Raw genomic sequence first — 15,471 nt, 5'->3', positions numbered from 1 at the left:
TATTGGAGATATGGAGTCCTGCCCTATTCAAATATACCCCATTTTAGCTGCCGCAAGCTTATAGTTTTCGAGTTATTTGCAAAGTTTTTAAATTTCTTGACCACAAAAAGCCATTGTTTTACTGTCACAATTAATTACTTTAATCATTCTTTATAAAAAACTTATTAAAAGACGATTATAAAATAACTTTAATTTACACTTCGCCAAGCAGCAAAAATTGTTCGAATTTTGCCAAACCGGTTGTTCTCACTTCAAAGTTCCCCAAAAGCTTTCACGCGGGGCATCTTAACAAGCAAAAATTTTCGCTCGCTTCTGCTTTCGTCAAATCTTTGAAAATATTTAGGCGCGCAAGAAGCTTTCAAAATGGAGGCGCTTTCCAATTTCTTGATAGTTGGTTAAAATGGTTTGGAATTTAAAATAAATAATAAATAAAAAAATAAAAGCCTTATAATGAGTCCAGTCAAAAATCACTGCAAGTACAACAGTTTGGAGTAAACTATTCAACATTGCGCTCACAACTCGTGGGCGTGGTCCATGTATATTTTTTTAAATTTAAGCAGAAATGTTGTTGCAATTTTTTTCCATTTTCTAACAAACTAGAACAGCGTTAAACGAAGTGTGTAAGCCTTAAAGGAGACTGTGAGGGAAAATAAAAAAAATATTTATTTACCACAAACAATGAAGTACACCTATTTGGCACTTTAATTCCATGTCAATGGGACGTTTGCGTCCGTCAATTATTTCTACTGTATAACGCCAATAGAAAATTCGAAAAATTTCATACGGTATCTTCCAATCTTTAACTAAACATATCCGAAGAGATTTTTTTCAAATTTTTTTATTTTAATATTTTTCGAAATTCCCTTGTATAAAGACGTCAAAAACACGAAGATGAGGGAGTTTTGTATGTGACTAACAATCAGCAGGTTCCAATTGCGGTCGCCCCTCGGCAGGCAATGGCAAACCTACGAGTGGCTTTTCTACCTTGAAAAAGCTCCTCATAAAAAATATCTACCGTGGAACAACACCAAGATGCACTGCACAAATAGAAGGAGGAGCTACTCGGTCAAACACTTTTCATAAGTATAAGCGCCGATTATTTATTTTTTCATTTATTTATGTCGATTATTGTTCTATTTAAAGATTAAGGCTACCAAGGCTTTCAACTTTAAATATCTCTTTTTCTGCTTAAATATCTTAAATATATTGGAGCAATTCGAAAGTTAAGCTTCTCATAAACGTCAGCTATCATTTGAAGGCGATAAAAGCTGCATAGCTTCATTAGTAGATCAGAGCATTAAGACGCACAGCAAAAATTGGCAGGGAAGCTTGGCAACAGCACTTAACAAACGATATATTTTAGTTTGGGAAAAAAGATATTTATTATTTTTGCGTGAAATTTTTGCGCAAATGGTTTCAAACTGCTTTATGATCGATACTTAGCTACTGGGCGATGCTACGACTACTAGCATGCAGGTCAACTGCGAATATTTCTGTGATTTCAGCGACATTTCAGACTTTTTTGGCATTTTCGACCTTTTCTTTAACATCAAAAATGCCTAAAAGGAATCGACGAAACCAAAATTGCCCGTAATTAGCTGTTACAGTACAGCGAAATGCAAACCTCATAAACAGGGTTAGAATTGTAAGGTATTTGCCTATTTTGTCTGTGTGATCCTATCTGTTAACAAAATCAAGAATTACGCGTTTGACATCTTTTTTATACAAAATATAAATTTTTCTTTTGCCTTTTTTGTGCCTTTTTTGATTTTATCGCCTTTTTCCGCCTTTTCTAGGTGCTTTGCCTTTTTCTTGCCTTTTTATATTTAAAGCCTGACAAAGTATTTTGGATTTGGCACAGCTTTTTTGTTTTACAACACTGCTCTCTACTCATCAGCTGATTTCTATTTCTTCTTCAGCTTGCGATATGATGAGTTTCTTTGTTTTGTAGATAAAACTGGACATTATCAAATTCGTGCGTTAATTTTCTTTGTGAGTTAAATATTTGCGATAATTTAAAATGCCTAAGGCACATTCTTATAATTCCGCGAAAATCTGCGGCTATATAAAAGCATTTGGGGAAGACATACTTTCGACTAACGGAAAGATTCTCATTTGTTCATGCTGTGGAATAAAAGTAAATCACGACAAACAACACCATATTCAACAACATCTTCAAACGGAAAAACACAAAAAAGCGGCGACATTGAAACTGGCTCCGAAGGCACAACCTATAACTTCATTTTTAAATAATGCCACATCAAACGAGTTTTTCAGAGATCTCACCAAAATGATGGTAGCCTGCGATATACCCTTAATAAAAGCCAATCATAAAGAGTTCAGAGCGTTTATGGAAAAATATGTCCAGAAAAAAGTTCCTGATCAATCAACTATGCGGAAGCACAATTTAAAAGAAATTTATGAAAATATTTTGGAAGAAATACGGTCGCATATTGGCAACAGCAGCATTTTTGTGTCAATTGATGAGACTACAGACAAAGCAGGCAGATTCGTCTGGCAATGTCATTGTCGGCCCTTTACGGCAAGGAGGCCGAGGCTTTCTTCTAACATCGGAAGTAATACAAAAGGTAAACGTTGCGGGAATTGCTAAACTCTTTGATGATGCCTTAAAAATTCTATGGCCAGAAGAAGTAAAACGGGATAAAGTACTGATATTTGTTACAGACGCTGCACCATATATGAAAAAAAGCGTAGTTGGGATTCAGTTATTTTATCCACGAATGATTCATATAACATGTGTTGCGTACGGAGTTCACAGGGCATGTGAAAAACTGCGAAGCCAGTTTGCAGAAGTTGATTCCTTAGTTGCAAATATAAAGAAAATATGTGTTCAAAAAGTCCAACAAGAATTCGATTCTTTCAAGAAAAGCAACCAGTTCTACCTGTACCACCTCAACCAGTAAGTTTTTTTTTTTTAAATCCATGTATGTATAAATGATTAAAAAATTTGGCATTTTTAAAGGTCTTGACACGCTGGGGAACTTGGTTGGAGGCAGTATCATATTATGCAAAAAATTTTAACGGAATCAAAGATATTGCTGATGGTATCAATGACGATGCGGCTTGCGTTATTTTTGCAAAGAAATTGTTTGCAAACAAGGGAATTTGAGAGGACTTGGCGTATATTCAAGCTAACTTTAGGTTTATAGTAGGCGAGAGAAATACATTCAAAATTCTTCAGAAAAGAGGTTACTTTTACACCTAAATATATTTACATACTTTTATATACTAGTTAAATCCGCTATTAACTTGTTCATCATGCATTTTCTTACGGACTATTTATATAAAATCGTTTCAATTTCAAAATTTTCAAGTGCAGAACACATTTTTATTTCTGGACGATTTTAAATGACTTAAAAGTTGGATTTTAGAACGTAGATTTATACCGATTTTCTACTTTTAATATTGAAATTTAAACGAAATTACATAACGAGCGTTTTCATCATCTTCAGTTAACGCTAACTGGCACTATATTTGACAGAAATCGTTCGGTCAGCTGTCAGATAACTGGCACCTTATTAGCGTTAACTGAAGATGGTGAAAACGGCACTAATAAATATTGAGTTGAAAAATGCACGGTCTACCAATTAGTAGCGGATTAGGCTAGTATATACTAAGATTGGTAATTTAATAATTAATATTTAGGCGAGCCAATAAATAATGTATTGGATGCACTGCAGAATATAGGAAACAATTTAAAACAGGCCAGAGGGCTAGTAACTACAACAATATTGGAAAAATATAACATGGTATTTCAAGCGAATCAAGGTCTGCAAGTGATAAAAAAATTGCCGGGACTCTGAATGGTGAAAAGTCGGTAGCATGGCCAGAAAATATAACCACAAACGAGGTGGAGTTTTTGAATTGGGCACCATTAGTCTCTGTGGATGTCGAGAGGAGCTTTAGTTCATTCAAATCAATGCTTCGTGATAATCGCATGAGGTTATTACCCGAAAATTTTAAAATACACTTAGTGGCACTGTGCTACTATGATAGCAAGGGCGAAAAATCATAGTCAACCTCTGTATATATTTTTAAATATATTTAACTGTACGTAAAAGTGTGTACATATTTAAAAAATTGAAAAATAAATGCCTTTTTCTTTTGGCTTTTTTGAAAACTCATTTTGCCTATTTTCAAATGTTTGCTGCCTTTAAATCCTAACTCTGCTCATAAAGAATCTATGAACACCATCAGCACCATTCACAATTTCAGCGGCCTGGCTTGCAATTTCGCCTTTATCAAAGAAGAACTTTAAAATGTACCGAATACCGAATTTTCTCTCTGTTGACTTCCATTGTTAACACCCAGTAACTCACAAGTGAATGGAACCAAAAACAAAAAAAAAAGCAAAATATTTTTTTAGTGTGAAAGGCCACCTTGACGCGAGTATACAATGGAAATTGTTTGACGGATACTTTACGAGATATCGATCACTACAACCATCTACCGAGAAAATCATGAACTTCTTTTTAACCAAAGTAAAACTATCCATACTATATGCGTCGTTTATAGATACACACATACATACAGCGGTCAAAAAAAACTATTCGACATTAGAGTAATTTTTTAAAACTGATTTCAAAATGCTAGTATTCTTTAAAAATGTTTAAGTTTCTGATTAAGATAACGTTGTGTAGTAAGTATTTTAGAATATATACCGTTATAAAATTAACCAATATTTCACATTTTAACACTCAGTCATCTTTTTGGATAAGACCAAAGCAAAAAAAAGTATTCGACAACCGTTGTTTTTCTTTTATAGTGAATATGTATTTTGTATTATTTGTTGTTGTTGTTGGTAGAAATACCGTTAGAATTCTTGTTTATTATTTATGAGCATTTTTTACTCATTTTTGTAAAAGTAATCACGAAGATGTGACGTAAAAGCAAAGAAGCGTCTCTAGATGTAAGAAATTCAATAATACATCATTATAAATTAGTAAAGACCGAAAAAAGCATAGCAGAAATTGTTCAGAAACCAAGAACTACTGTTCATTATATCATAAAAAAATTCAAGACAAAAAACACTGTGATAAACAAGGAAAGGACTGGTCGACCGCGCAAGCTTACGAAAATAGATGAACGGCGAATCGTGCGGGAAATGAGAAAAGATCCGAAAAGTAATGCCATGGTTTTGGAGGAGCACATAGGCGTATTCGTTACTTCCCAAACAATAAGCAATGTGCTAAGAAAACATGACTTCCATGCGCGATCAGCCAGAAAGAAACCACACATTTCGAAGAAAAATAGGAAGATAAAATTAGACTTTGCGAAGGAACACGCAAATAAGCCCATTGAGTTTTGGATGGATGTAATTTTTGCCGATGAAAGTAAATATAACCTTTTTCGATTTGATGGCAAAGTTCTGGTGTATCGTAAGCCTAACACAGAATTGGAAGAAAAAACAAATGGTACCAACGGTGAAACACGGTGGAGGTGTGTTAAGGTATGGGGATGCATGGCGGCATCAGGTGTTGGCAATTTAGCATTTATTGATGGCATCAAGGACTAGCAAAAATATATTGATCTCCTAAAGCAAAATTGTTTTCAGCCAAGCGCAGAAAAATTGGGTATGTCAAATAGATTTAAATTCTATCAGAACAATGACCCCAAACATAGCGCGATTAATACAAAGCTTTGGCTGCTCTATAATTGTCCAAAAATAATAAAAACGCCGCCACAGTTCCCAGATCTTAACCCAATTGAACAGCTTTGGAGTAGGTAGATAGGGTGGTTGTTACAAAGACACACTTAGGTCCTTTGCAGGTCCATTGTGAACCTTTGGAGTCATTTGGGGGAAAAAAATCCGAAATCGCAAGTTCTCAAACAAGAACCAGATGAAAGTCATCCTGCAGGAGGAATGGAGCCAAATTGACCCAGACTATACCCAAACATTGGTCAAATCTATGCCAGATCGTTTGAGAGAGGTCATACGCCGACAAGGAAAAGCAACTCGCTACTAAAGTTGTAGCATCATTAATATATTTTTAAAATATTACCAATGTCGAATATTTGTTTTGCTTGCTTCTTGTTATATATTTTGTAAGTTATGAATTTTTTTACATTTTTGTTTTGAAATCTCATTTTTTGTATTGAGTATTGAATTTTGGTTCCTTAATAAAATTTTGTGTTCCTTCCTTTTGTTAAGTTTAACATTCAACAGTTTTTTATTGACAAAATAATAAACTTTAATATTTATGGCGAATATTTTTTTTTTGACCGCTATATATATATGTAGTTTGAAACACTTGGTGGCATTTTAGAAAATACCGATTTGAATTTTTTTTATTAAAAATTTTTTTTTTCAATTTGTTTTTCAAAATTTTTTTTCAAAATTTTTTTTCAAAACTTTTTTTTTTAATTTTTTTTTTTAATTTTTTTTTTTCAATTTTTTTTTAGTAACTCTATTTCCAATCAGCGCAAACGAGCGATCTCAAAATTTTTATTAACTCATTAATTTCATTAAAAAAAATTTTTAATTGTGTTTGTTTTTTTTTGTTTCTGAGTCCTTCCATTTCCAAACAGCGCAAGTCAGAGCCATTTCAAAATTTTTATTAATTCATAAATTTCATAAAAAAATTTTTTTTCTTTAATTTCTTTTTTTTTAGTCACTCTATTTCCAAACAGCGCAAGCCAGAGCGATTTCAAATTTTTTATTAATTTATTTCTTACAAAATTTTTTTTAAATTTTTTTTCCTTTTGAAATTTGTTTAGTCACTCTATTTCCAATTCGCCCAAGCGAGCGATTTCAAAATTTTTATCAATTCATTAATATCATACAAAAATTTTTTTTTTTTAATTTTTTTTCTTTTGGAAAACACCGATTTGAATTTTTTTTATTAAAAATACATTTTTTTCAATTTTTTTTCTAATTTTTTTTTCAATTTTTTTTTTTATTTATTTTCAATTGTTTTTTTGTCACCCTATTTCCAAACAGCGCAAGCCAGCGCGATTTCAAATTTTTTATTAATTTATTAATTTCATAAAAATTAAAAAAAAAAAAAAAATTTTTTTTGTTCTTTTTGAGTCCCTTCATTTCCAATCAGCGCAAACGACAGCAATTTCAAAATTTTCCAATAAATTCAATAATTTCATAAAATTTCGCTTGCCAACATAAGAATAAAATTTTATTTACCGTAACCACCCAATACACTTTTTTTATTACTCTTCCGCTACACAACTGGAAAATCACAATTCGATACGCATTTGGCCAATACAGCCAGCCCACATAAAAAGTGAAACGAAAGCACACAAAACATAGTAAAAAAAAAATAAAATCCGACCAGTAGTTAACACACAGATATGCCCTTAATTAATTAATTAATTAATTATATGAATTATAAGCCAGCTATACGGCGTAGGAGAGTATAATGAAATCGCCACTCACCTTTTTATAGAGAGTTGTTGGTGTAAACTTTTTTCATGCACATGCAGTGATCAATATTAAATCCACACAGACTCGCACAGCAGCGCAGTAGTTGAAGTGTAAAAATCCATTAAAAATGCATGCAGCAAAAGTTTTACAAAATCAACAAGAACACTATTCGAAAAATATAAGCACACTCACGCAAGTGTAACACTTTTCGAAGGCAACAGCAAGTAAATTAAAAAAATGAAGCAATTCCACAGATGCGCTGTGAAGGGAGTAGTAGTAGGTATGCCCCCTAGGTATGTAGGCTTTAAGTTGGCTTTAATTGCTTGAACACGAAAATTTACAACCACACAAATTTGTATTTTTTTTTAGCGAGTGTGCACTGAAATTTTAACGTAAAGCGTTGCGTTGCTTTAAATGCTACAATTTTTTGTTTATTTTTTCTTTTGTAAGTCGTAAATTTGTAAAATTTTTAGTTGAATTAAAGGCGCAATCTATGTTTTCCGTTTTAGTTAATAAATAAATGCAAAAAATTTTCATTCACAGCAGACAGCGACGACACAAAGCAAAGTTTGTTTGTTTTGTTTTGCTTTTGTTTTGTTTGTTGTTAATTTTTATTTTTTAGTTTTTCATAAAAGCCACACTGGCTGCTTTCTTTTGTTATCAGCAGCAGTTTTGTGTTTTGAATTAACTTTTCATTGATTTTATGGAAAAAAAATCTGTTTTGTTTTTGCTTGTTGCTTATTTTTGTTTATTTGTTTTTGTTTATTTTTTTTTTTTGCTTGATATGTGCACGTACTTTACAGACTCACAGTAATTTCTTTGTTTTTTAAGTAAGAATATTTTTATTTTTTTTTTTGCTAAAATTTACACGAATTGCTATTTAAGACTTTGAAATTTGTTCCTCTTGTGAGATGCGATTTTTTCACCATTCCACAGCGAATTTATTCTCAATGCAGTTTCGCTTATGCGCCAAACAGCTTTAAAATTTTTCTGCGTTCAAAAATAACACAAAAAGGTTCAGAAAAGTTTTGCTATGAAATTTGTATGACTTTTATATTTTTCGAGATCTTCTTTGCATAAAAACGTTACCATTAATTTTCTTTTCTTTTCTTGCTAATTTCAGCTAAAACAACGTAGACACTCGTTAGCAGCAAAAATATTTTTACTACATTTATGCAGCTGCATTTTCGTTACGACTGTTGCTTATTTTTATTATTTTCTTGCTTGTATTTTAAATTTTTTCTGTCACATTTTTTTTAATACGTTACGTTTTTTTAACGTCACACATTTTTCGCCAAAAAAAACCAACTGTGATTTTGCTGCGAAATTTCGTTAATTTTTGCGTTCGATTTTTGTTAAATTATTTCCATTGCTTAAAAATCTTTCTGCGATAATAGCAAATATTTGCACACCTCCATATAAAACTTTGTTAAATTGCATTCGTCGTTTTTTTTTTTTTTCATCCAACATAATTGTTGCTTCGCCGCACCGCAATCACTGACAACATCGTCGTTGTCATATCGTACTTTAACTTTCTAAGCATTTTCTGCAGCAGAGATTTTACCAGCAACAATTTGTGCCATATAAATCAGAAATATTTCTCACACAAAAATTTTTACATTATTTTTCTTGCACTAGCACTTTCACATACATATTTAAGCGTATATGCATGTGTGTGTGTGTGTGTACATTGTATACTTAGCGAAAATTTTCGTTAGCAATTTTTTACTTCATAATTTAATACTTTCGTAAGAAGAAAAGTACGCGCGCTGTTGCCGGAAATACAGCGACGAAACATGCAAAGTTCGTTTTGCGCGACGACGCGACGTCAACGAATATCAACATCCAAGCGGCGGAAATATACACATACACGCACACTCATACGCGCCCGTACACGTTCAACGTCAACTCAACGGCAAAACACCTCAACCAGCAACGACTTTTAATGTGTTGTTGTTCTTCGACTTGTCGATGTTACACGAAAAATAAAAACCAAAAAATCCCGTTGTTTTGACGGACGTACCACCACACACAATCGTTCGGTTGATTGCGTAGCTGACGTTTATGCGCGCTTCAAATGAATTTGTTCTGACTCCGTAGAGTGTTCGGCTGCGACTGTGCGTCCATTCGTTGCACAGTTACGTTACAGTTGGCCGATGGCTCACTGGCGGCCCTTCAAATGTATGGTGAGCGCGTGCATGTTGTGCTAGGTGGATGAAGTCGTCGTCGTCGTTGATGTTATTAGTAGTGAAGTTCGTGGTGGTGGTGTTGGTGGTGGCGAGGATTGTGTTGTTGTCGTCATTCAAGGCGATGGTGCGCAATACAATGCATCAGAGCGCTCCCGGGTGTTGAGAGAAACACTTGAAACCGTACTTTGTGAGGAGAGAAAGTGCATTGCATTTACAGCCGCCGGTTGTAATGTGGCAATAGGTAGATCATAATTGTCGTTGCAATTGGAGCGGAAGAGAGCGCTACAAATATTCCTATCGGAATTGTTGCGCTGAGTTAACAATTTTCCTCAAATGTTTGCTCTCTGCAACTGTAAGTGAATAGTAACGAAAGCATCCGAAAACATGAAGATATTGGGCTATGAGTGCTCAGCTGCATGCACCGAGCAACCAAAACAGAGAGTTCAACGAAGAAATATCTTATCGAAGGCCTTTGGTAATTCTGCCAAGCAGAAAACATTGTTATTATCTGCAGAGCGTAAATATTTTTCTGCCGCCTTGAGGTGTGGGACAGTGAAGCTTGCTTTAGATAGTTTTACAGCATTGCAGCAGAGAATGTTGATGCAATGTTAAGGCGCAAATGTTACTGTTAAAAATTTTTAGTTCAAAGGAGATTTGAAAGAGTCGCTAGTAAAGACTTTTAGAACACTGACCAAATAGACACCACAATGAGTTTTGCACCACACTAAAAATGAAAACACCAGAAAGCTCGGACCTCAAGATTTCCTTATTCAACTTTTAACTATTTTACTATTTGCAAAATTACAAAATTCTTCGCTTGCATTAAAAAAAATATTAAAATTCACTGGTTACCAGTTTTTCTGTAACACTAGCGCTTAGAGCGTGCGTTAGGACAACTTGAGAGTAAAACTAATTAGCTTTTATTTTGAAGAAAATTAAGAAAAATGCACGTATTTTTACCCAACATTAACTTGATATAAAATCATTAAATCAAATTTCTATCAGCTGCAATAATCTCCTCGATCCGGATACGGAAACGATTGCGTGTCGGAATCAAATGCTTCTTATTCATATTGATCATAACGGAATTAATTGCAGCTTTCAGAGAAGAAGTGGTGCTATGAGGTTGCTTATTGGTTTCACGCATAACCACGCCCCATACGTAGTAATCCAGGAGATTAAGTTCTAGGGAGTTAGGGGGCCATAAGTTCGCTGCTATGTGGCCATGTCAATTTTCAACCATCCAAACTTGTGGCGTCATCGCCTTTTGTGAACGAGCAGGGTCTTGCTGAAAGATTATGGATAGTCACCGGTTTCACTATCCATCCTCTAACACCTCAATATATGCAGCACAGTTTCTCTGGGGTAACGAAAATTTGTATAGACAGACCAATTAGTTGATGCCATTCTGCGAAAAAATCGCCTGGTCTGGTGCCAAAGAAGTTGTTGAGCCAGTTTTTAAGGACCTCTTTGTTATCGAAGGTAACGCCCTTCATATGGTTTGACAGCGAGCGGAAAAGATGGTAATCGGTCGGTACAAGGTCCGGAGAATACGGCGGATGTTGAAGGACCTTCCATTCGAGCTCTTGGAGTGCAGCTTTGACGACTTGTGCAACATGAGGCCTGGTGTTGTCGTGAAGGAGTATGGTCTGACCATGTCGATTACATCTTTTCAGTCGAATAGCCTCATTCACGTGGTGTAGCTAAGTAATGTAGAGCTTATTACTGACCGTGGCATTCTTTTCGAGCATTTTCCAGTGCATCATGCCCTCCCAGTCCCACCAAACACTTATCATCATCTTCTTTGGATGAAGATCCGGCTTGACTCTCGGCGTTGACGTATCTCCCACTCCTTTCTTTGCTTCATGTTGCTGTATAGGCACCATTTCCATCTTTCGTGACGATTCGGTATAAAAAGCGCTCATAAACAGCGTGTGGCTTGAAGGGGAGCGAGATGCTGAGAAGCAATTTGAAGACGACTTTCTTTGCTTCTTTTGCTGAGCTCGTGAGGCACCCACGCTCCCAATTTTTCCGTAAAACCCATTGAATAAAGGTGATTGAGAATCGTTCTATGATCGCAGTTCATTTTTTCCGTCATTTCACGACTGGTTTGGCGACCTAATTCAAAAGTGATTTGAGACGTTCTTCAAAGAAATTCAGAAGGCCGCTGCGGGATGTGTCATCGACGTCAAAGTCGCCATTTTTCAACTTTGCAAACCTTTTCCGAGTTGTAGACTCGCCTATGACACCTTCTCCATACACGTCGCAAATGTCCCGGGCTGCTTCGGTAGCTTTTTGATCTCGATGAAAAACAAAGCAGAGCAGGTGTCGGAAATATTGACTTTTGCCTCCTGGGTATTCCTTTTCTAAGCCTCATAACTAATAAAAATTTAACAACTAAAAAATAAAATTAACATAGTTTTGTAGAGCAGAAAGAGTTCTATCGAATGAATACTCAGACTTATCCTATAACAGCAAAAAAATCGTTGTAACATAAATTGCATGAAGGTTGCAACTTGGATTTATTTCGTTTTATAGCACGAACTCTATTCGTATAACGACTCCCATTCATTTTTTTTGTTAAGTTGACGGAACTTGAAAGTCCTTTCTTGCACTGACGGCTGAGGTAATAGGTCTATTTATAAGTTCGTGCGGTTTTACAACAGATGGCGTAACTTGATTATTATTCCATCGATCCACATTTCCAAACATTCATTGGAGAGCTGCTGTCGTAAGGCACAAACGTCAGTATAAGTTTTTTATTTGAAGCGTAAACAACAATATTTTTACCACACTTGAAAATGTCGAATTTCGTGCCAAATAATGTGTTTTTGCGGGGAATTCTTCTTCATTATTTTAATATGAAGAAAAAAGCAGCCGAAAGTCATCGTATCTTGGTGGAAGTTTATGGTGAGCATGCTCTATCTGAGCGAACGTGCCAGAAGTGGTTTGCACGCTTTAAAAGTGGTGATTTTGGCTTGGAAGACGAAGAGCGCGAGGGTGCGCCGCCAAAGTTCATGGATACCGAATTGGAGGAATTGCTCGATCAAGATCCGGCTCAAACGCAAGAAGAGGTTGCAAAAACTTTGGGAGTTGATCAATCAACCATTTCCAAACGTTTAAAAGCCAAGGGAATGATCCGAAAGGTAGGCCATTGGGTGCCGTATGAATTGAAGCCAAGAGACGTTGAACGCCGTTTTATGGCATGCGAACAACTGCTTCAACGGCACAAAAGAACCGGTTTTTGCATCGAATTGTGACTGGCGATGAAAAGTGGGTCCATTATGACAATCCAAAACGTCGGGCAACGTATGGATACCCTGGCCATGCTTCAACATCGACGTCGGCGCAGAATATTCATGGCCTGAAGGTTATGCTGTGTATCTGGTGGGACCAGCTGGGTGTTGTGTATTATGAGCTACTGAAACCGAATGAAACGATTACGGGGGATGTCTACCGACGACAATTGATGCGTTTGAGCCGAGCACTGCGAGAAAAACGGCCGCAATACGCCGATAGACACGACAAAGTTATTTTGCAACATGACAATGCTCGGCCACATGTTGCACAAGTGGTCAAAACATACTTAGAAACGCTCAAATGGGATGTCCTACCCCACCCGCTGTATAGTCCAGACCTTGCGCCATCCGATTACTATCTCTTCCGATCGATGCAACATGGCCTGGCTGACCAGCACTTCCGTAATTACGATGAAGTCAAAAAATGGATCGATTCGTGGATTGCGGCAAAACCGACCGAATTTTTCACAAAGGGAATCCGTGAATTGCCAGAAAGATGGGAAAAAGTAGTAGTAAGCGATGGACAATATTTTGAATATTAAATTTGTAACCATTTTACGTCAATAAAGTTTCAAATTTCGAAAAAAACCGCACGAACTTATTCATAGTCCTATTATTAATGGAATTTTTTTATAAGGTAGAGCCCGCCCCATTTGAAAATCCTTAGATAAGTCAGTAGTTATTATTAAATAAAGTTATCTGGTTTATTTTAAGAATTTATGGACCTTTAACGCTATGTTTTTCAGGTCACGGTTTTTCTGATTTAAATTGTAAATACAATATTTTATTAATTTTGCTTCCAACCTCAAATCTCATTCCTACCTTAGACAATTATTAACTATGATTTGCTGAGTTGCTCTGTTAATATCCAAATTAACATTAAAATATTTACCTGTGTGCCATGTAAGTTCTTACAGGTTCTCGGTTAAATGAAAAATGTTCGTAACAGAGTGTTTACCAAGCTAACTGCAGTGAATGTTAATCCTTTAACTCTCTGCTACCTGTAAAATTAGTCTTAACCAGAGAATGTTAATGTTCATGCTAACAGAGAAATGTAAACACTGATAATGGCATTAACATTCTATGTCTTAACATTCTGCAGTCCTTAACAGCAAACTTGTAACATAAAATCTGTGTTAGATAATGTTATCTTACAAGTGTATAAGAGCTGCATTCGTTAAGTTGCTCTCTCGAATGAAGCGAAACATTTTGGAATCATACGAAACAGCTACACAGATAAACGCAGAATGCTGTTGAATACATTCCTCATCTAGATAAAACGATTTCCTGTTGCGCATTGATGAACATGTAAAGTTACAATACTTCAGCCAGAGATATTCGCTGCTTCAACTCTATTAAATTATATGAATTGTATTAATATGAATTCATACATACACACATGCATATACACTTGTGCTCATACAATTAGGCCACTACATAGAGCATGTGGATTTAACAAAAACACAACATATATAAACCAAGATTTTGCATAACGGTAATAAAATTAAGAACTGTTACCTATGACGAAAATAAGGAGACAAACAAAAACAAAAGTTAACAATGCATTTGGGTAAAGTTCAGAATAGTATCAAAATACGTAAAGCCACGCGTGCTCACAGAATTAAGCCAGTGCAGGTTAAGTAAAGAAGATAATAATTTATTATAAAAGTTATAAAAGTAAATCCCAAAGTAGTTACTTTTAAGTTATTTTGAACTGGTTTTCGGATAATTTAAATAATTTTTTCGTCAGTATGGGGAAAAATAAGAGTTCAACTCCTCAGGAAAGAAAAATTATACGGGAATGCTTTCTAAAGCATAAAAACGTTACAAAAGTAGCAGATTTTCTGACTTTTTCGAGGGGAAGAGTTAAGAATGCACTCAAACATTTCAAAACAAAGAAGAGTTTTGAGAATTTGCCGCGTAAAAAGCCAAGAAAGACCACGTGTTACGATGACAGAAAAATTGTTCACATGAGTAAGGTGGATCCTTTTTTGACTTCTACTGAAATAAGGACTCGAATGGAGGAGTACCATAACGTAAAAGTTTCAGCTCAAACCATTCGGCGGCGTTTACAAGAAAATTCCTTAAATGGGCGAATCGCACGAAGGAAACCTAACGTGTCAAAAAAAAAACATTGCAAGAAGACTTAGCTTTGCGAAGCAGCACCAACAGAAAGGCGCAAAATTCTGAGATCTAGTGGTATGGAGCGATGAATCCAAATTCAATGTATTTGGAAACGATGGCAGACCCTATGTAAGGCGACCCCCATTAACTGAGTTAAGTCCAAGGTATACTAAGAGGACTGTGAAACACGGGAGGTCTTCTGTAATGGTGTGGGGATGTTTCAACGCATCTGGCGTAGGCCCAATTGTTAAAATAGATGGAAAAATGACAGGTGTTATGTACAAAGATATCCTTGCGGAACATTTGGATGGCGACTATGCTGATGATCTGCCGTTAGCTTGGGTTTTTCAGCAAGATAACGACCCCAAGCACTGCTCCAGGGTTGTTAAGGACTGGTTTGTGGCAAAGAAAATAAATTGTTTGGAGTAGCCGGCTCAAAGCCCCGACTTGAACCCCATTG

At 35.5% G+C, this 15,471-nt stretch overlaps 1 protein-coding gene and 1 long non-coding RNA gene across 5 annotated transcripts in view; one reads left to right on the top strand and one right to left on the bottom strand.

Annotated features, from left to right (window-relative positions):
• The window catches only part of LOC128864940 (uncharacterized), a 271,539-nt gene extending 262,036 nt beyond the window's left edge, over nucleotides 1-9,503 (bottom strand). For 2 of the 3 annotated variants that reach the window (XM_054104726.1, XM_054104725.1), the window contains exon 1: nucleotides 7,412-9,503. The gene's annotated coding sequence lies outside the window, so the exon portion shown is untranslated. The remainder of the gene's footprint in view (nucleotides 1-7,411) is intronic. The other variant, XM_054104727.1, reaches the window with a different exon arrangement.
• LOC128864942 (uncharacterized) lies at nucleotides 2,497-4,074 on the top strand. Of its 2 annotated transcripts, XR_008454726.1 has the most exons (4): nucleotides 2,497-2,588; nucleotides 2,686-2,920; nucleotides 2,984-3,209; nucleotides 3,667-4,074. It is a non-coding gene; the product is annotated as an uncharacterized LOC128864942 (long non-coding RNA). The 2 variants fall into 2 exon arrangements; XR_008454725.1 differs by lacking the exon at nucleotides 3,667-4,074 and having other exon boundaries at nucleotides 2,984-3,353.
• Nucleotides 9,504-15,471: the final 5,968 nt, after the last annotated feature.

This window comes from Anastrepha ludens, chromosome 5 (assembly GCF_028408465.1).
Source record: "Anastrepha ludens isolate Willacy chromosome 5, idAnaLude1.1, whole genome shotgun sequence".
Lineage (NCBI taxonomy): Eukaryota > Metazoa > Arthropoda > Insecta > Diptera > Tephritidae > Anastrepha > Anastrepha ludens.
This window is presented reverse-complemented; position numbering and strand designations above follow the sequence as displayed.